Source organism: Mycteria americana, chromosome 8 (assembly GCF_035582795.1).
Source record: "Mycteria americana isolate JAX WOST 10 ecotype Jacksonville Zoo and Gardens chromosome 8, USCA_MyAme_1.0, whole genome shotgun sequence".
NCBI classification, from domain to species: Eukaryota; Metazoa; Chordata; class Aves; order Ciconiiformes; family Ciconiidae; genus Mycteria; species Mycteria americana.
This window is the reverse complement of record NC_134372.1, coordinates 11375771-11396569: the sequence shown is the minus strand read 5'-3', so window position 1 is coordinate 11396569 and position 20799 is coordinate 11375771. Positions and strand designations below refer to the sequence as shown.

The 20799-nt window shown below is 46.0% G+C and overlaps 1 protein-coding gene across 7 annotated transcripts in view; it reads left to right on the top strand.

Annotated features, from left to right (window-relative positions):
• The first annotated feature begins 13698 nt into the window (after positions 1-13698).
• Positions 13699-20799, top strand: part of SFXN1 (sideroflexin 1) — a 29502-nt gene continuing 22401 nt past the window's right edge. For 5 of the 7 annotated variants that reach the window (XR_012776823.1, XR_012776824.1, XM_075509691.1 and 2 more), the window contains exons 1-2: positions 13810-13848; positions 14447-14548. The gene's annotated coding sequence lies outside the window, so the exon portion shown is untranslated. Of the gene's footprint in view, positions 13849-14446; positions 14571-20799 lie in introns of all 7 variants that reach the window. The other 2 variants (XM_075509690.1, XM_075509689.1) reach the window with 1 other exon arrangement.

Here is a 20799-nt window from a genome sequence, read left to right as displayed (position 1 = left end):
TGCATCAGGTGTGTGTGTGTGGTTGTTTCCCTGAAAGTGCACATTGGCAGGGGAGAAGTAAAAACAGGAGCCGGCAGAGTGTGACCATCAGGAGTTAGTTTTCAAGGGAGCAGCAGGTCTGTGCTGTTGGACCGTGCGTGACGGACCCGGCCGGCGTGTGCCCAGCTACCTCCATCCCACAGTCCCTGCCGATCACTCTGCAAACTTTGTTGGCCGGATCAGTCCCAGTCGCACTTTGTACATCCCGTCGAAGCGGCACATCAGGGCAAATCATCCCAGGCAAAAGGCACGGTATTCCCAACGCTGGCAAAAGCCGAGTACCAGTTCTTTCTTCTGTCATTCACTGGAAGGAGAAAGCAGGGCGAGAGGAGGAGAAGGACCTGAGTGACCTCCCCTCGGCCACGGCGCGGGGTGCGACGGTGGTGCGGCGGTGCCCGCAGCGGGTTCCTCTTCCAGCGGGGACAAGTCGCTTTAACGCTCCGCTGCCAGGTTATAGCTCTCCATAACTACCCCGGAATAATCCCACCTCCTGCTCAGCGGGGCTGCGCTCCAGGGATCGGGTCCAGCTTTTACCATGCTTTTTCCCCTCTCAGCAAAGCGCAGGCGGAGGCAGCTCCTCACGCTCTCCCGCAGCCTGCCCCGGGCCGCGCATCTCCGGTGCCGGGGGGTCCCGGCGGCAAAGGCTTCCTTCTGCCCGGGGCAGGGATCGGCAGCATCGCCCCTCCAGGAAAGGTCTGTCTGCCTGGCGTCTCCTTCCTAAAGGATTAAGACAAGGGAAAGACAGGCATGGAGGCACGCAGCGGGCAAAAAGCAACTCCCCTTCGCCTCCTCTAACATCTTCGGTCGGGCGCAGCTTCTTCCGGGCAGCCTCTCCCCGGTTTTCCTGCCTTCCTGGGGAATAACGTCCCGGCCAGCCAGGCAGCCGGGGCGAGAGGCAAAGCGGGGCTCCCGGAGCGGCTGTCCTGGAGTTTAGCGCAAGCGGGATTACTTTGCCCCGTCCTGAGCTCCGGGACGCCTGGGGTGCTGCGTGATGCCTCGGTGCTGCGAGCCAGCTGAGTTCAATCAATTGATGCGGAAAGTAAGTACCGGCACCTAACTTCAGGCTGGGCGTTGCGCGGGAGGCGGGCTGCAGGCCGAGGCACCCGCGGCTTCCCCAGCCCCCAGGGGAGCAGCGTTACCCCAGGGCACGCTCGGGAAGGAGGGGGGGGGGGGCGGCTTCGGACCCCGTCCCGGCTCAGCGGGGAAGGGGCGGCAAGCGCGGCGGCGGCGGTACTCACCGGCGCGGGGAGGGCCGGGGCTGGCGGCGGGCTGCAGCCGGGGCAGCGCACCGCTCCGCGCCGCCTCTCCGCCGCCTGGCGCAGCCCCGCGCCCCCGCGGCTCCCGGCGCAGCCGCGGCCGCCGGGCTCCCTCTCCTGGGCGGCCGCGGCCCCGCGCCCCGCCGCGCCGCCCCGCGGAGGCGGCCGCCAGCCCCGCCGGGGACAAGCAGCCCCGAGGGGCAGGGCTGTGCCGGGATGCTCCGCGTCCCCCCGCCCCAGCCCGAACCCGCCGCCAGACAAGCTTAAACCCCGGGCTGGTAACGCAGGCGAAGGGCATCGTTATCCCTGCGCGTAGGCAGAGAGGGAACGGGGGGGGGAACCCAAAGCCCAGGTTCCCAGGGGCGTGTAGCTGCCTGAGGACCCGCATCCCGACTAACTTGTTCGAGAGGGGACGGCAGAGGAACAACTGGCTCCGGCTCTTCGGACCCGCCGGAGCCTCGGGGCGGGCACCCTCTGATGGCAGATGCGGAGTTTCGGGCAGCTGGCTTTGTGTCTACAGAGAAAACCCGGTGCAATGAACTGCCGTCCTTGCGCGCAAAAATCTGCCCCTCTTCAAACCCTGTTTTCTTTGCAAAAATCCTTCAAGTAAGCACCAAATCCAGAGCGGTTACGTCTCAAACCCCTTCTTGCTCCCAAAGGGTTTTTTCTTTCTTACCTTACCCACAACAGGCAACGAAAGAAGATGAACATGCTGATTTGCAAGTTGGTACCTTTGTACAGGAATCTTTCTCCAAAAAAATCCAGAAAATGAAGATAAAAGACATTGCAGGGAGATTAAAAACCTCCTAGAAGAGCGAATAAGTTCACTAAGTTGTCAAGATATATTTTGTAGGGTTCAGCATTAGTCATGTTGCTTTTGTGCCATCTATAGTTTTTCGTTATGTCAGTTAAAGCAGATACAGTGCTAAGCTAACCTTGACTAGCTAAAACTCTTGTTTTTCTTTCCCCCACTCTCTCTCTTTTTTCTTGTTTTAACTGCTTCTCAGCAAGTTCTCATTCTCCCCTTCTTATTATCCTGTCCTTTGATCGTCATTTATCCCTAGAGGAGGGTGAAAATAGACAAGAAAATGAATCCTGTGCTGTTTGGTAATAGAGATCTCTAATGAAACTCATTGTGAGTTTTCTTTTTCTATTTTCAAGATATTTTTTCTTTTTTCTCCTGTTCTTCTTGGAGCACAACACAGGTGAGGTTTACTGCATGATACTTATCTTCTGAAAATGTATCATGCTCCCGCCTTTCAGTAGAAACCCTAAGCTGAGGGGAACATTGCCTGCGTAAGAAGTCACTGAGCACATTTGATTTTATTTGTAACAACTTCAAGGGGCTCCTTCAGAACGGCTTTCTACCACAGCCATCCTGGATTATTCCAGGAGAAATCACAACTCCAGAGTACACAAACAGCGCAATCTTCGGGGCATTACTGTAGAGAAATGCTGAGGTGCATACTGCAGAAAAGAGAGCATTCTGCTCTCAATCATCTGCTTATCAGCTCATCGAGCGAGCTCTTCTTTTTGGTTCATTTTTGCTAGGGAGTAGCCTTTCCTGGGGAAGAGGCTGAATTCAGCATTGAAAGACCCTAATGCTGCTCATATAAGTGAGGGTTTAAAACTTCAATTTGAATCTGACATTTAAAAAAAGCCTTTTACCTTCCTACTCACAGAAGCCTGTAAGAACCTCCCGGTCTTTATTTGTTTGGCAATTCAAATATCTGTTTCCGAAGACGGAGCCTCTCTCCTGTCTCATCTCTAAGTTTGTGTGATCAGTTCAGGGATGAACACGAGGTCTGGCTCAGCCGAGACTGTACCGGCGGAGCAAAGCCCCTTCAACAGCTACGCAGGTTTCCAACACCAGCATGTCATGCAGGGCACCCCGCTGTACTCATCTGTCACTTCAGCTAATTTGTAAGCTTTTAAAACTTTCAGGACTTAATAGTCATACCCAGGTGAGGAACAAAAGTGAAATCCATTAAACCCCTGTTATTTTTTAGGTAAATTTAGTGGTGGGATTAGGCAGCTGATTCACACGACTCTGGGAGACAGTTATACAAAATGTAGGGTGAATTTTCCTTTTGCTGCTCTCTGGCTAACCTGCCTCCAGCCAGCGCGAGAAAGATCAGCTCTCATCCAGGTCAGGACTTGCCTAAAACTGCCAGCAACAGGACGACGGTGCAGGTGTTTCTTGGAGATTCAGAAACAAGCACAGAGCTTGTTTAATTCTCTCTGGGTGCCCACATAAAAGAGCTGCTTAATTTTATTTAATGCTTTTCAATCACTACTGACTGATGCTGGAATCAAAGCAATGCGCAGCAAAGGAACGCTTTTGTGTCTCTGTTACCACCCTGCGAGGCACCTGCTCCTCTGGTTGGAGAAAGTCCTATTTGGTCTGTATGAAGATTTAAAAATATAAATACTGAGTAGCACCTTGATCCAAATGATCTTCATCCAAACAGTAATTAGCTACTGGAAGACCAAGTCAGAGTTGAACAAAGTCCAGATCTTGCATTCAGAGATAAACATGCTTTAATCTACAAAATAGCGCACACACTAGAGCTGGAGAAAGGCAGCTTAATTTACAAAATAATATTACAGTACAGGGATACAAATTGTACTCATGTCACTCTCGGGATGACTTTTTGAGTCTTCATGCATGGGATTTATTAAACATGAAATCAGCTGAGGCATGTTAGCAGAAATAATGTCTAAAAGAACTGTCAGGTTTCTAAATAACTGGTTATACTAATAAGCCAAGATAACTTTAGCCTCAATGTAACCTTCTTGGAAAAATCAAGGGTTCCTGGAAATCGAACAACAGCTATGAACTCTCTGAAAGATCAGTGAAGCACACTGGTTAAATTGATATTATCATGTTGGGCATTCCACAGGGAAAACCGCAGTAGTGAGTACAAAAGCACAGAGCAAAGAGAAGCAGCAGAAAAAACTATTACTTTGCTGCTAAAAAAAAATCTCCAAGGATCTCAATCTCATTCTTGACTGATAAAGATCTACCAGCAGGGAGAACGGATCAGTGCGAGAAATGATTTCTAGCCCCCAAACACTGACGACAAGAGGCCTAAATATTCAGTATTGAGTGTGGGCGCTTTTTTTTTTTTTACTGTAGATTATAGGCATGTCCATCTGCAGCTGGACCTTTCCAGTCTGGGGGATTCAGTAGGACTGATCTCAAAAAGCACACCAGTGTCCTTGTGAAAGTTGACTTTTGAACTATTTCCAATGGCAACCAGCGCACAAAGCATCCCTGAGTATCAGGTCACTGGTGAAGCATGTGCAGAAGTCTGGACATTGACAGGGAAAAGGAAAATTAAAAAAGCCCGAACAGAAACACCATATATGAAAGTCTGAATTTAAATGACTCATTTGAGGCAGCTAATTCAGGCAGCGGCAGAACTGGACACAAAGGGTAATGCAAGGAGGGTATAAATGGGAAGGATTTGTTGGGCAGTGCTACTGGTTCCCAGGATCTGAAGCTCATGCAGTGGCTGTGGGGTGTCCATGAGAAAGGACCAGGCACTGCTGCTCCTCTGGCATCTCCACTCCCCGGTACATTGATGCTCGACTGTCGGAGCGCAGCCCCAGTCCCAGCCGGGAGAGCCCACCTCCATCCCCGGGCCACAGTGGAGGAAGCCTGCAGAAAGGATTTCTGCTCTGCGGGAGATCAGGCAGCAGACTCAAAAAGCAGCCTCGTGTCTGCAGGGCTCTGCACACACAAGCTTTAGGAGTGGTGGAAAACCATAATCTGGCTGTTTGTAAAGAGAAAGGAGTGGTGTTCCCCTCCTGTCCCCGCTCCTGCTCAGAGCCCATTCAGACTCTGTTCCCCTTTCCTTCCCTCGCCGGTAATCCCTCTCTACATTTGCAGTGCAAACCCAGAGCAAAGCTAGTTGGTTTCAGCTGTAACCCCCCAGATTTTACAACAAAATGGCTCTTTTTGGAAAGAAGTGGAAGACAGGAAAGAAAGAGAAATACCAAACCTGTGGCCACAGATCCGAGCAGAAGCTGTCATCTAAACAGTCCCCAGCCTCCTGCCACACAGGAGCCATGGGTAATTTAAGCTCAGTGCGATGCTGCCAATAACCGTGTTATTTAATCGGCAGAGCTTATGCAGTGACTTTTTATGGGGTTTTTCCAGTTCCACCCACTTACTCCCACAGGACCAGAGAAAGAAAAGTTTTCCACGATGAACACTTGGAGTGACCCTTCCTCTTGCAGCTCAACCTGCTCCATCAAACCAAAGGCCATTACCGGATCTTAAATCACCCTGGAAATCACTCCAGCAGGGAAGCCTAAAATTTCCCCCCTTCTCTTTCTGGGATTTCCATCTGCCACAGATATGGGGTAGGAGAGGGATTACTGCCCTGCCAACACTTCCCTCCAGAGTGGGTAGAGAGCCAAACTGCAGAGGATGATGAGAATAAATTATAGCTGAGAGGAGAGCTCTAAGGAAAGAAAAATGCTTCCTCCGACTGCCTTGTCCCTGCAGCACAGCAGAACGGTGCCAAGGAATCCACAGCAAACCAACCAGACCTCTTCTTTAAAACCTAATCTAAACCAACAAATACAAAATATCTCAAAATTTCTGATCATTTCACTGGCAAAGGCAGACACTCGATGTACTGCTGAATTTTATATTCTAATCCATGTATATAAAAACCCTACGCAGCTGATTGCTGAGGACCTACTATATGAAATAGCACATAAACTAGTAAGTCAACACAAAAATACAGACTGGGCCATTGCCTCCCAATTTATGCTTTATTTGCATATGCATAATTTTTTTAATGCTGTATAGCTTACATTTTTTCTTTCACTCCACAGTGGATGGACATTTTAGGCCCTCAGAAAAATTGAAGTTGAATATATGAATCAAAAGAACAGTCACAGAAAAAAATGACAGCACTTTTAATGTTAAAGATGGTTTTGACATATTAATTAGTATCTCAGAAATGAAATAAAGCCAGTGATACAGAATGATTCATTAGAATGAAATTAATCTGAGAAATAAGTAATTCTGAGTGGATGGGTAAAAAGAATACAAATAGATGTATTAGCAGCAAAACTCTTCACAGATGAGTGCTACAGTGATTTCTAGCAACAGTGGATGAGACTGCAGATAATACAATTTTCTTAGCAGATGGCTTGGTAGGTGGCACTCTCCCCTCCTAAACTGGTGTTACAGATTTACTCCTGAGCTGCGTGCCAGCATAAAATGGATCCTTCCCCATATTCCAGCCCAGCCCCTGACTGACGGACGGAGAAGAACTGTTTAACTTCTACCAGCAGATTTTTGTGGTTTTCTGGTGCAGGACGTATGACGATGAAGAGTGTGCTTGGTACCTACTGGAGCCCATTGCCTCTAAAGCTTAGTGGAGCAAGTGAGCAGTAGTTTGCACTAGAGTTTATTATTTTTACGTCCACGTTATTGCACATCCATTATGGTCAGGCTCCACAGCCCTTCCATCAGCAGGCTACAAATCCTTGGTTTAAAGATTATTAAAGTAATGCTTACCAAAAAAATAGAAGCTGATACTGCACAGAGCATTCTTGCTCGTAGTGAAGACCGACACAAGCATTCCATGCCTGCACTGCAGAGAGCCGCAGGAGCAGGCAGCTCTGCCAGGGACACCCAGCCAGGGCTCTCTGCAAGGGGGGCAGCCCCACGGTGCCCATGCAGGAGCACAGCAGGTCCAGCTACAGTAGACAGGATCAACCAGCAGTCCAGCGATGACCAGACCACTCCAAATGTCCCAGTCCTGGAGCTTTGCTGTCCCTGGCAGCATTTCACCCTCTGCAGCTCCCCAGACAACCCTGCTGCCGTTGCAATGTTGCAGCTGTACCAGCCCAGGATCCCACCTTCAGGTTCTGGGATTAAATTGTTCTTGGAGGCAAGATGCTGGTTGTCCACGTCCTTACCAAATCACTCAGTCTGGGCTCGATGGCAGTCAGAAATGTTCCACCAAGTTAAATAAGAATGATACTAGATAATAAGATAATAATAAGATAATAATAAGAATATCACTAGAATGATATTCCAAACAAGAATCCAAACCCAGGTCTAAACTTTGCGCTGCTTCACTCCTCCTGCCGTAACTTTCATTTAAACTTTTGAAAAACCCAGTTATCTAACTGGATTACCCCGAACTATGATATAATCCCAAATCCACTTTCACCCTAGCTCATCTGGATCTGTTTTCCTGTTCCACCCTTCGTGCCTGTCCCACCACATCAGGCAGGACTGCTTCATGCCAGCAACATAAGCAACATCTCGCTCTTTGCAGCCTGCCTCGATGCCTTTGGCTTCTCCCTGCTCTGTGTGGCGAGGAGTTGTTGCTATGACAGTCTCTAACTGACAGTACTCTTCCAGGCTGGAAATGTTCCCTGAATTTCATCACCCATTTGTCAAAATCTGTCTCAAGGTCAGGGGCCTTCCAAGTCAGCAAGTTCCCCCTGCTCCCTTCCTGCAAAGCTCAACTGCCCAGGGCTGGGCTTAGTGCACATGAGGGCTCAGCTCCACCAACACAGGCATCCAGAGTGAGCTGGTCCTCTCTATTTAGGAGAAGTTCAAATTAGGGATGTCTTCTAGGTACAAGTTACGTTTCAGGAAACGCTATGGGATCTGATCCTATCTACTTTCTGGTTTCACTTTTTTCCCCACTCTTTACAGTGGCTGATTTTCTCCTGTGCTTTCCTCAGCATTACTTGCTAAGAACTTCCCCCAGGTCTTTAGGAACTACAGGATGTACAGCTTGACCAGGATTTTTCCATTGCTTTCTTGCATTTTTCTACATCTTTTTAGAAATTTCACATGTCTTTTTAGGATTTTCCTAGTGATCTCTGGGAATGTCCCCTCCAGCTTTCTAGGAATTTCCACCCAGCTTTCAGGGAATTTCATATTGCTTTCTAGGAAACCTTCCCATTGTTTTCCAAGTATTTATTTTACCTTACTAGAAATTTCCATCTGCTTTCTAGGAATTTCCATCTGCTTTCAAGAAATCCCTAACGCTCTTCTAGAAATTTCCCTGATGCTTTCTAGTAATTGTGCACTATTTATAGGAATTCCCTTCTGCTTTCCAGGAGTTCCCTTCTGCTCTTCAGATATTTCCCACAGCTTTCTAGGAACCGTGCATTTCTTTCTAGGATTCCTCCACTGCTTTATAGCAATTCCTCCTTACTTTCTAAGGAGGAATTTATAGAAATTCCCTCCAGCTTTCTAGCAATTTGTAGCCAACTTTCTCGGAATTCACATTTTGCTTTCCTGGAGTCCCCCCACAGCTTTCTAGGAATTCAATTCTGCTTTCTAAGAATTTCCCATAATTTTCCAGGAGTTCCCTGTAGCTTTCTAGGAATTTCCCATGGTTTTCTAGACATTTTCCATACCTTTCTACGAATTTCCTGCTGCTATGGATCTCTCACTGCTCTCTAGGCACTTCTATCAGCTTTCCAGGTATATCTATCATCTGTGGCACCGTGTCAAGTGTTGTTCCATGCTGTTCGTGCTGTTGCATGCTATCTTGTGTTGTGGCATGTTGTGTGCTATTCTGAGTTGTCCTGTGGTGTCTGGTTTTGTCATATGTTGTGCTGCCACGTGTGATTCTCACCTGTTTGTTTGTGTTGCTGCATGCCTTCTCACGTTGTTATGGCATGCCTTCCTGTGTTGTTATTGCATGCTCTTGTGTGTGTCATCTGCTGCTGCTGCGTGCTGTCAGAGGTTATCAAGTGCCATCCTATGTTGCTGCAGGAATAAACATTTGAGAGTGCATATTTTTAATTAGTATTTTCAAAAGCCATTGGAAAGACTCAGGAGGCGATATCTGGTCCCTAGAAGATGACGAAAAAAAAATTGTCAGGCCTGGTTGAAGCAGTCGTGAGATCCTGTGGCTGTTCCCTGTGCGCTACGGGATGCTGCTACACCTCCTTTTGCCCCCATACTATGTCCATATCTGCATATTGCCATCCCAGATCAGTCTGCCTAGTCGAGTGTCCTGTTGCTGACAGTGGCTGGCACAGATGCTTCAGGGCATGAACGATCCCACAAGAGACATTTATATAAAATAGCCACATCATAGAGGAAACAGCTTCCTAATCCCCTTGAAAGGCTGGTTTGTCCCTTTAAACGTAGCTTTATGTCCCTTATAAATGCAGATTGGCTTTTCAGGTTCATTCCTTTCCCGTCTTATCTGATATAACTATACATGTTTTCATCTAGATAAATAGGAAAATTGGATATGCATCAATTTAGCTTGGCACAGTATATGAGTAACCTAAAATTGGGTTCAAATATTGCAGATGGAGCCAAAACCTTTAGCTGATTTTATAAGTAATCCTCTATCAGCTTATATAAGGGTTTCATTACGATTTATATTGCCAAAAAGTGTAGTGTTAACTTGTCTGTTTGACCAAATTTCCCTAGATAATAGTTTATTCATTAGCAGCTGAGACTGGAAAAACAGGGACACAGACTCACAGAAATCCCTAGCTCATTTACAGAAACAATCTTTGAACTTATGAGCACTCCTCAGGCTCTACTGACATCCCTTCCAGTCTGGGGTTTGGATTTTCTACATAAAATTAATGTACAGTAAGTCAGCAGACCATAGGAAATGCTGTATATACAGGGTTCACCTTGCCCAGTATTCTGCTCCTGATAGCAAAACCCAGCACAAAGCCTTCACAGGCACCTCCCATCGAGTGAGTGCTAATGAATAGTTCCCAGAAATGTTGCTGGTTTCTTCTGGCAACTCTCTGATAACAGCCAGCTTGGTGCCAAGGCCAGTTCCTAACACCATCTTCCAGAGCCAGCAGCTGAATACACCCCAGTTCCTTGCACTGCACCTTCAGAGCCGTCACCAGGCATCATTTCCCACCTGCTCTACAACTACTTTTTTCATGGAGCAGCAAAGTCTTGACATATCCCACGCTTGCCTTTACACTCTTTGACGGCACTGTTTGTGATCCAGGGTTGCAGAAAATCTGGTCCTGCAGTGCCGCTTACTGGACATTTATGTTAACAAAAGCAATGCACAGCAGCTCTTCGTTTCTCTCAGCTGATTCCCAGTGCCAATTTGAAACGGTAAAAACCATAAAAAGCATTAATGTCCAATGTAAATATTATGAATACAGGAAAGCCTGGGAAAGCAAATAGAGTAAAGCTCATTTCTTAGATGAGGCAGTAATTGTAGAGGAACAGAAATCCTCCTTTTCTGGTCAGCGTAGGGAAGAATTTGCCCTGTAATAGTCCAGGAATTCTTCCAGGGGGAAACACGCAGATGGTTAAATTCATCCCTAATTCAACCAATGCAAGGGACTGAATGTATATCTGGAGGTTTGCAGGAGTCATTAATGTATTCCTTGGGAAATAAAGCAACTGAAAGGAATTCAGCTCCTTCAACAGGAGCTGAGGTAGGGCTTATCTGATGAATCCAGTCGTAGTCTCTAGGCACATGCTTTCTGTATGTACCTTTAGTACTTCCACCATAATTTAACCAGCAAGATACTACACGCTGCATGAACCTGTAAGAAAACACATGCTTGAGCTTACAAATAGGGCACTGACCAAGCTACATGGATTGATCACATGGGACTGTCTGTGTAGGAGTCTTTTGGGGGGACCAGGGCTTTTGAAGAACAAATCTGCATTATTCGGCTGCAGATCAATAAGCCCAAAACCATATTCTGGGGTCTGTCCCTCCTGATCCTCCAAGGCAGAGAGCTGGCTGGAGACCATGGCAGCCCCTCCAGCCCACCCACCTGACCCTCCTACTCATGGAGGGCACCAACGAGATCCATACACCAGGTCTCACCTCAGAATGGAAGCAGGATCAGGCCAAAACACACATCTGGATCTGGGAGCTGGCACATCCTCCTGGATTCTGCATTTTTTTAATGCAGACGAAAACATTTTAGCATGAAAATCAGTGGAGACGAAGAAACACACGTAGCCAGAGATTAGATATTCCTTGTGAATACCCATATTCACCCATTTGACTTACAGTTTTGTGGCTCATGAGCAATTGTTGGTTGGTCAGAGCCATCTCAAGACTTTTCAGGATTCATAGCAAAAAATCAGATTTGTTTCCCAGCAATGGGAGTAATTACTAGTCTAGTGAAAGAGAAGTTATATAGCTGTTCAAATCCATCTGCACTGAATATAGAGGAAATTATTAATTTGAGGAATGAATGCGTCCATAGCTCTCCATGTAGCAACTCAGAGAAAGAATTTAGGTATTAATATATTTTACATTACAGAGTCTGCGAGCAGAGTTTCTGTTGTTACATGCAGAAAAGAGCATGTGTGGTTTTAAAGCAGATTTACAAGTTAGTATCTTTGGCATATAAGAAAATTATCAGAGGCAGAAGACATCGGTCCTCAGAATGTAAACCATATACCACAGTACCAGTTACACCCACTGGCAACTAATTTGTTTCTGTGAACAACATCCAGCTGTCTCCGTTTTCTGAATGAGATGTCTTTCCTGCTTGGTCATTGCAATGTTTTCAGCAACAAGTGTTAGGGCTGGATACCATCAAAGATGTATTCGGTATTGGATCTGTCAGTGGTCATGGAGAGTGGGGTCTGCCTGACAAGATTAAAAAGAGCTAAAGACACTAGCAGTAAAGTACATAAATTGTGAACAAATTTTGTTGTGCAAGAAAAATGCTGTGCAAGGGTATCAGTGCCAGTTTTTACTCTTTCATGGTGGCATTTCATCTGGTATATTTGCACCTGTAACTGTCAGATTATATATCTGTAAGACCGGAGTTGTGGAGCCACAGGGGAAACACATAGGTGGGCATCTGAGATTTGATGTGTCTATTTCAGAAAGAAAGTTGAATCTTAACTTTTCATTGAAAATCACAAACTGAGTAGGGTTGCTAAAAGCTGAAAACAAACTCCAGCCTACACAATTATATTTTTATGAAAAAAAATTCCAATTTTTCACAGAAGTTGTTTTAACAGCAAAGATTTCACCAGTAAGTATATCTCCACAAACATTTAATACCTGGGGGGAGTTCTGGCTTTTTAATATAAAATTCCCATTTAGCACCCTGCAACAAGCAGTGACAGGGAGGCCAGAGCTTGCCAGCCCCTTATTCAAAGTGTTTAAGAGATGGATTGCTCTGCATGCACAGCTTCCACCTCTTCAGGGATGAGAGCTGTGGACAGAGCAGTGTTGTTACAAAGAGATTTTTAACAGAAACCTTAGAGGAGTTGGGCTGGGTTATAGATGGTAGTTGCAATCGGCCTCTGTGTGTTGGCATGTTTTCTGGTCCACGAAAGAGGTACACTAGCACTGTTTGTTTGCAGGATGTAAATGGGATGCGGTACAACTGTATCTGAACACATTCTCCCCCATTCCCAAAAAATTCAGCATCAGTTATGGCATAAGACCAGCTCATGTGTTGCTGACTTGTAACACTATCAGACTTAAGCATTAATGTACCAGTTCTTGAAACGTGTATTGGGAATCTCGTTTGTGCGTCTGTCACCATGTTCATCAGGAAGCTGGGCTGGCAAAAGAATAGAAACAGTGTAACTGAGTAACCCTTCTATTTTTATTAAATCTGAAATGCTTGCACATCTAATCTCAAACAGAGAAGCTATTGGATGCTATAAAGATAAAACCATAATGACTAAAAGGAAAGAAATGCTCTGAAATCCATTCTCAGCCTTCCAACAAAATCAAGGACCCATGTTTATCTGTCATTTTTAAGGAACCATACACAAGAAAGTTCTCATCAGCTGGAATGGATTTCATAGGAATGCATTGCTTTACTATTTTTTATTCTTTTTTAGGATTAGGACCTAAGAGTAAATTATTTTTCCTAGGCTTCTTTCACTCTGGTTTCCTACGAACATTTCCCCGCTGCTGGTTGTTGTCTGCAATACGTATTAAAGCGGGAGTGACAAAAATGTGCAAGCAAGTAGAAATCCGTCTTTGCTGCCCAGGCTGCCTTTGGGCCGCCGGCTCTTCTGCTCCGGACGCTGCTCTCCCTCAGCTGACTGGTGATCCATCTGTCCCCGACCCGCCATCGCCATCCTGCTACGGCGGGGCCCGTAACAGGCCCGGTTCCCTTTAGGGCAGCCCTCCTGCCACGTGGAAGTGCTGCCACGGCCTGAGCTGTCCCCACAACGCCAAGCGGCCGCCGGCAGCAGACGGGCGCTCAGCGGAGGCACCGCCGCTCCCGCAGGCGCGGGAGGAGCCGCCCTGCCGCGGCAGCCCGGGCTCCTGGGGCCGCCGGGTCATCCCGGGCGCCTTCGGGACTTCAGGGGAGCGGCCGGAGGGAGGGGGGAAGTCGAGCGGGCGGCCCCGGGCCGGCTCCAGCGAGGCCGCCACCGCCCCCCGGCTGGCCGCCCGCCCGGCCCGGCCCGGCCCGGCCCTGCCCTGCCCCGCCGGGGCGGAGCGAAGCGGAGCGGGGCGGCCCGACCGCCTCCTTCGGCCCCTCGCCCGCGGCGCCGAGCGAGCCTCTTCCGGGCAGCGGGGCGAGGGGCGGCGCGGAGCCGGCAGCGCGCGTGGCCGCGGTGAGTAGCGGGGCCGGGGCCGGGGCCGGGGCCGGGGCCGGGGCCGGGGCCGGGGCCGGGGCCGGGCACGGGCGTCCCCGCGGCTCGGGGTCCCCGTGGGGCTGGGCCGCGGGCTGGGGAGCGGGCGGAGGAGCCAGCGCCGGTGCCATACCGGTGCCTTCCGCAGGGGCCCAGCCCCATCTGCCCCCCCGGTCCCCTCCACGGGGGCCCAGCCCTGCGTGTCACCCCGGTCCTTCCCCCACAGGCCCAGCCCCGCATGTCACCCCCGTCCCCTCCACAGGGTCGCGGCTGCGTGTGTCACCCCATCCCCTCCATAGGGGCCCAGACCCGCGTGTCACCCCTGTCCCCTCCGCAGGGTCCCAGCCCCGTGCATCACCCCATCCCCTCAGTGGGAGCAGAGCCGGTGTCCCAGCGGGTCACCCCTCTCCTGGGGAGGTGCTGCCCGACAACCGCAGTGCCAGGCAGCTGGCGGGAGGCTGCCACAGCCCTCCCCTCCCGCCTCCTCCCTCCACACATAACGGCTCCCCGCTTCCCCACCCGCTCCCGAAATCTCCCCCTGACCACGAGTCGTCCCCTGAGCGTGGGCTGTCTGTCGCAGGGTGGTGCGTGGCAGCGGCACAGATCCCGGGCCTGCAGGAAACAAGCCTCCCTGCTGAGGGATCGTCCTTTCCAGGGGAGGAACACGCCGAGTAACTTGGAGGTCAGACACCTGGTAGCCAGAGGCAGGGGTTTTAATTATGAATATTGATTTTATTTTTAATTTCTTGAATTATAAATAATTTATTGTGATTATAATGGGAGAGTGGGGAGGGGGGTGAAGACTGGCTTTGTACCAATGTGCCATTAAAAAATCACCTGTATGGATCCTATCAGAACAAGATATATGAAATAGTGAAAAACTACAGGAGAGGCCAGTGAACATGCCTGGGTAGAGCCAGATAATCCTACTTCAGTTTACCAGGGCGGGGGTTAAAAAAATAAGGAGCAGAGGCAAGCTTGCAGCAATCAGGACTGAAATAAAATAAGAGCTTGCACTAACCCTTTTTAGCAAAGAAGCTTTATTTTTCTTAATGAAGAGATGAAATGAACATATGACGTGTCTCTGCGATATACTTCATGTGATGGGAGGAGAGGTGGCAAGTCGAAAGCCGACACCGCTGAGCTGTCTGCGGCAACCTCTAACATCTGGAGGTAGCCTTAACGCAGAATGATGAAATCTCTCGTCAAGTTACACGCCAAAGATGGCTGCTGTTTTGAGGAGAGAGCCCCAGCAGCAGGCTCTATCCGTTTGACACAGACTGCTGCTTTTGTTGCTAGGCTACAAGCGGGACATACATTTATAAGCAAAAAAAAAAAAAGTATCTTGTAGTGTTGCCATGATTTGCCTTCTCCAGTGTTCAATTTGTTCTTACGATTGCAGTAGGAAAAATCATAGTGCAGATAAAGATTTTTTTCCTTGTGATTTAAATAGATATTTACTGGTAGAAGCTGCTTTGGGGAAGGAAAACTTGGCAAGTGGCTTCGTTAATATTTGGTATAAGTACATTGCATCATACTTCTCCCAGTCATCAGCTGTTCTGCTTCTTTCAAACTATGGTAGCAAATGTAGTGCAAATAGAGGAATGCCATAGCTTAATGAACCCAATAAGTCTGATAGGTCCTCTTTTGCCATCACACAAAAATGCTTTCTTCCCCTAAAAATCTATTAGTGCTTCTCATTTGAACTAATTATACTGCCATGAATGACATCCCTGGGGAACGCATTGTGTTCTTTTCTTCACCAGAGCAATTAAAATATGGGTAGTAGCTGGGTTCGCCTTTCCGCTGTTGCTTTGCCGATGTGTTGTAGTTTTAAAGTAGAATAGGTCACCTTTTACTAATCAGAGGGTAGTTAATTTCCTGTCTTTTCTTCTAAGCCAACATAGCAGCTGTTGTGGTGGGCATTGCTCGTGGAAAAGAAAAATCTGAGTTTGTTCAGGCAAAGGAGCCCCAAAAAGGGCCAATGTGGTGTTTGAAGAATAAAGAGGCCTAACAAGATCCCTAAGTATTTCTCTATCAGAGCAGCATGGGAAATGCTTCAAAAGAACTCAGATCTGCAAAAACAAACAAGTGGCCATGGGCACTTCAGTTTCTAAATGTGTCAGAGGAAGAAGAGAAGTTGTTCTTCTCCCCATTTTATAGCAGCAGGTACTTTTCTCAACCTCAAGATTTTCTAGCCTACATCTCGTTTCCCAGAACAGGGCATTGACAGCTGGACATCAGGCTGTTAGGGGACTGCTTTGAAGAATGGAGATCTAGGGGCCTAAGTGTGTTGAATCTTTTTTTCTGTCTCCCAGTGAATCTGCACATGAAACATTTTCAGCAGCACCTGGATCTAACTTTTGCACTATTCCTATTCTTTAGGATTCTGGTAAGAAAGAGGTACTGCTGTTACCTTCTATTTTTACTGGGTTTTCAGGGAAAAGCCTCACTCTGATTTTTCAGAAAAGGAACTCTTAGTTGCCTCTAGGAGATTTTATGAATCATGATCTGACCTGAGTGCATTTACATCACCTGAAGTTAGGGGTCTAAGTCCTAATAAAGGACACCGTACAAGTTACACCTTTCTTTCAGCATTTGTGTTGGCTAGATTACTCACTTGCCCTCCTGTAAGCAGGCTGGTTTGAATTCTCTTTTAAGCTAGAGTACCCAGCGTGTCCCATGCTTTGTAACAGAGGGTTTCAGATTGCAGTTTGGGAGTTGGGCACCGAGAAGTGAGATGTCGCAATGTTCATTATCACAATTATGTCTGCAGTGCTCTTGGACGTAGACTTCTCTTTTGACTTCTCCCTCCCCCAGCTCAGTTTTTGCTGACTTTCTGAAATCGCATGCAAGAGAGGTGAAAGGCCACTCTCATTAATAGAGTCCACTTCTGTAGGGGAAGGTGCAGGAGGCTATAATCTGGACTCCAGCCCCCATAAAAGCAAAAAGCAACAGAAAATTCTGTATAGAGAGTGAAGCGGTACCCTATCTGGTACCCAATCTAGGGCTGTTTGCCAAAGGATCCTCACTCAAGAGAATTCAGGCATCTGTATCTGTTGAGGAAAGCCTGCTTCTGGGGTAGTTCTCAGGCGAGTTTCACATACTCTCTCTGACAATATTGTGCTCCTGGCAACCTAAGCTGTCTGCATCTCTTGAGGAATGGACACTTTGCCATTAGGGATGCTTCTTGACTCAGAGCAGTGACTGTAGCTTTAAAAATGTGTATTTAGATCAGACATGGAGAATTGGGTTCACAGTTATACCATGAAGAAATTTCTTTTTCTGTCACTCTATTTCAAATTTTAGCTTAGATACTGGAAAAATTAATGACATACCTGACGAAGTTTCTTAATTGCGGAGTGGATTTTTTCAAGACTTGGTTTAAAATACAAGGTGTCAGTAACATAGGAAAATATAAATGGTTCCAAGGAAGGTAGCAAAGCTGCTTTTCATCATTCGTGCACTGCTGCATGAGTTTGTTGCCCAGAATTTCCCAGATTGTGTGCCCATCTGGATTATTCAGTCATGCAACAGGGTTTAAAATAAATGATCAAATGTCTGGGTTGTTCAAAATTAAGTGGTATGTTACTGTCTGAAATAAATTAGTCATTGCTACTCTTTTAGCTATTGCTTTGGTTTGAAAAGTGGTTATATGACCTTCAATGTGATGTTTAAAGCATGAACTTTGAAAAGGAACAGCAGAGAGTTGAACTCCTGATAACTCCTGAATCTGCATTTTGTAGAATTGCTGCAACTGCTGTTGTTAACCTTTAAACAAGGTTTAAAGTCTTCTACTATTGCTGGTTCTGTGGCAAATCTAAATGTAGCCTTTGTACTAAAACTATTGATCAGACTTTGTGCTGGTTTTTATGTAATTATTTTTTAAGAGAGGCCACTCTCACTTATTCTTAAGCCCTCCTTTTTCCTCCAGTTAATGTTAATATTAAACATTAGACCACGAACTGGTAGATGATTCAGTCTGATCAGAGAGGGCAAGAAATTTGGGTGTGCTTGGTACTAGGGCTTCCAGCTCAGTTCAATGTCACTTTCTGATTGAAAGTACAAGATTAAAAAGATAGTCAAAGAATTATTGATTTAAAATAAAGATTTTTGTAGGTTATTAAAAATATGGACTTGAGAGTTTCTCTTCAGATAAACAAAGACCTTGGTTTTAGCTGTCAGTGAGTTCTACCATGCTTTTTAGTTTGTTTTTGTTCTCTGATTACTAGGGCTGGGAGAGCATTGGGAGAGACATGAGGAGGCAGCAGCAGGGAGATTTGGAGAGAGTGGTAGAGGAGAGGCTGGCAGTGAAATTTGCTTTAAAGCACTTGGGAAGTGCCATTTCACACAGTGGTGTCCTCTTTGTGATCTGCCATCTGTATCACCACATCTAATTGCCTCCAGTCTACAGAACCACATCTTCAGCTCAACTTTTGGTGCCAAGTACATGGCAAGCCATGGCCATTTCTTTAGCTTGACAGTCATATGTTTATGAAAAACTTTATGAACACACGATCACAGTTATGATTCTGAAAATATGCCTTAGTACATAGGAAGAGCTGCAGTGTGAAACACATGGATAATCAAACCTCTGCGTCAGTGCTGGGGAGCTAAACAGTGCCAAAAAATGTTTCGGGTCACGGGAACGTGGTCCCCCATATTGTTAACTTGCTGGAGCGCAGCGTGGAGCGGTTTTGCCCAGGACAGCTGATGCTCATCCAGACAATCCGGCAGCACAAGGGAGGATTTAGCTGCTGTTCTCCATGGGCAGTTTGGATACAGCCACCCTAGTTTGCAAACTGAAAGGGTTTAATAATATGAATGTGCCAGAGAGCATAGTCTGTTCTTTATTACTGGTCTAATTTACTAGTGTGGACTATTACCAGCTTCAGGGTTTGCAGGTACAAGTAGTTCTATTAAATGCCTTTCTGATTGATCTGTTTTTTGAAACACTGAAAATACGTATTATTTCCTTCCTTACTGCATATATTCCATGATAGATGTTAACTGTTTGACTGCGTTATGATGTCTTTTATCCTTTCCAGTACTGCTGATCCTCCCATGTGAACATGACCTCAAAGTGACATTTCAGTATGGATTATTACAGTAACTTATATGTTTGTAAAATTAATGTTGTTTCCCAAATTCTCTGTTAATGGAGTTGTTTGAGGAAGAGAGTTGTTTCAAGATCAGGATGGGTAATTTTGCTGCTTACCTTTCCACCTCAAAATTTAAGGTGCTGTTGATTCAAAGTTTTGTCCTATTTCACAGGTGGTCTCCCCTTTGTTGGTATTTACTGAATGGCAAAAGGTGTGGGAACAGTGACTTCAGATGCTTATATATAGGCAGTTAAGTGTTAGGTAGTTGTTGAAGTTTGCCTTCATTAGTTGACTGTAACAAAGCAAACATTTTTATCTTTGTTCTAGAGGATTTATGCATTTACTTTTCAGTCCCTTTGCAAACTTTCTACTTATCTCAGGGTTCAGATGGATTTATTTTAATTTGATTTAACCCCAATGTCCTTTATTTTTTCTTTACACAATTCTGTTATGGATATATGGATAATGAGAACTTAAATCTTGGGCACACTTAATGTATATGGAGAATTATATCATTGAAGGTAGTGGAGTTACACCCTTGACAAAGCATTGTAGTTAAAATAATAATTAAATCTTAAATAGTTTTATTAGAGTGCTTTTGTTATTGAGTATTTGAATGGATTACGCAAACAGCAGCACCCCTCTAAAATTGTATCTGAAAATTAAGGTGACAGCTAGGTAAAATACTGTTGCAGCAACTTAAATTGTGTGTGTTGTACCTATTTCTTTCAGTTTTACAGTCTCACTGTTTAAATAAAAAGTAAAATTTTTAAAAAGCCATACAGTTTATGATGATGACTGCCTGGCTGTTGGACAATACATTGATGAAACCATTTTTGTGCACAGTCACCATTTTTACTTTACCGTTGGACATTTTGTTTTATAGGAGGATCCCTTCAAAGTACATAGGCATTTTATTGGCTTATGGTTTTGCTTTATGGGATTTATTTCCCTTTTCAGAATTTACTAATAGAGGCCAATAAGTCATGAGTAGCATCATACAGTCTCTTTAATACAAGAGGTGGGGCTTTTATTCTAAAAATATTTTGCTGGAAAACTTGTAAGTTTTCAAGACAGAAATTCACTGGTTCTCTTAGACAGGCACCGTTGTAACAAATCCCAAGTCAGGCCTCAGAGTTGCGAGACTGGCAAACTCAACGATCTTTTTTACTTCACTGCAAGTTTTATCTGTCTCCAAATTATATTGTTCCAGTGTCTGAACTTTTTACGCTCCCTTGTATTCATGACATCTGTTCCTTCTCTGTGAGCATTGGTGGTCTGTCCCTACCCACAGTCTTTATGATTTTTATTTTAAACTTATTTAGATCAGCATTGTTCCTACATGTATTCTTAAAGTGCAAGTCAATTATGTCAATCACATCATTTAGAAGAAAATGTTTTTGCGTACTTAAATAGCTGTCACCTAAAGTTTTAATCCCTTTTTGCATGAGATCTAATCTTTTGCAGGGTGGACACCTGTCCCTTCCCCCCCCAATCCTATGCAGGATTGGAGGCTATATACTATCCTTTATTAAGATTAGTAATGTTTAAGTCAATGTTTTCTGTTGCTATCTTTCTAAACGGAAACAGTGATTTCAAGCATGATCTTTTGTTGTAGCACATGCCAAGGGTCCTCCATTAATGTATGTTTTCCATTTTCCTGCTAGGTTGCTGTTTGCTGCTGCAGCACTAACCCTTTTTGGGTAGATTTACAAGGAGAAAGAGAGACCAAAGCATGTGCTGATATGCTTCTGCTAGCTTAGTCTGGCTAGCATGGGTAACAGCAGTGAGAAAGGCATGGAAACAGGAGTTTTACCTTGTGCTGGCAACC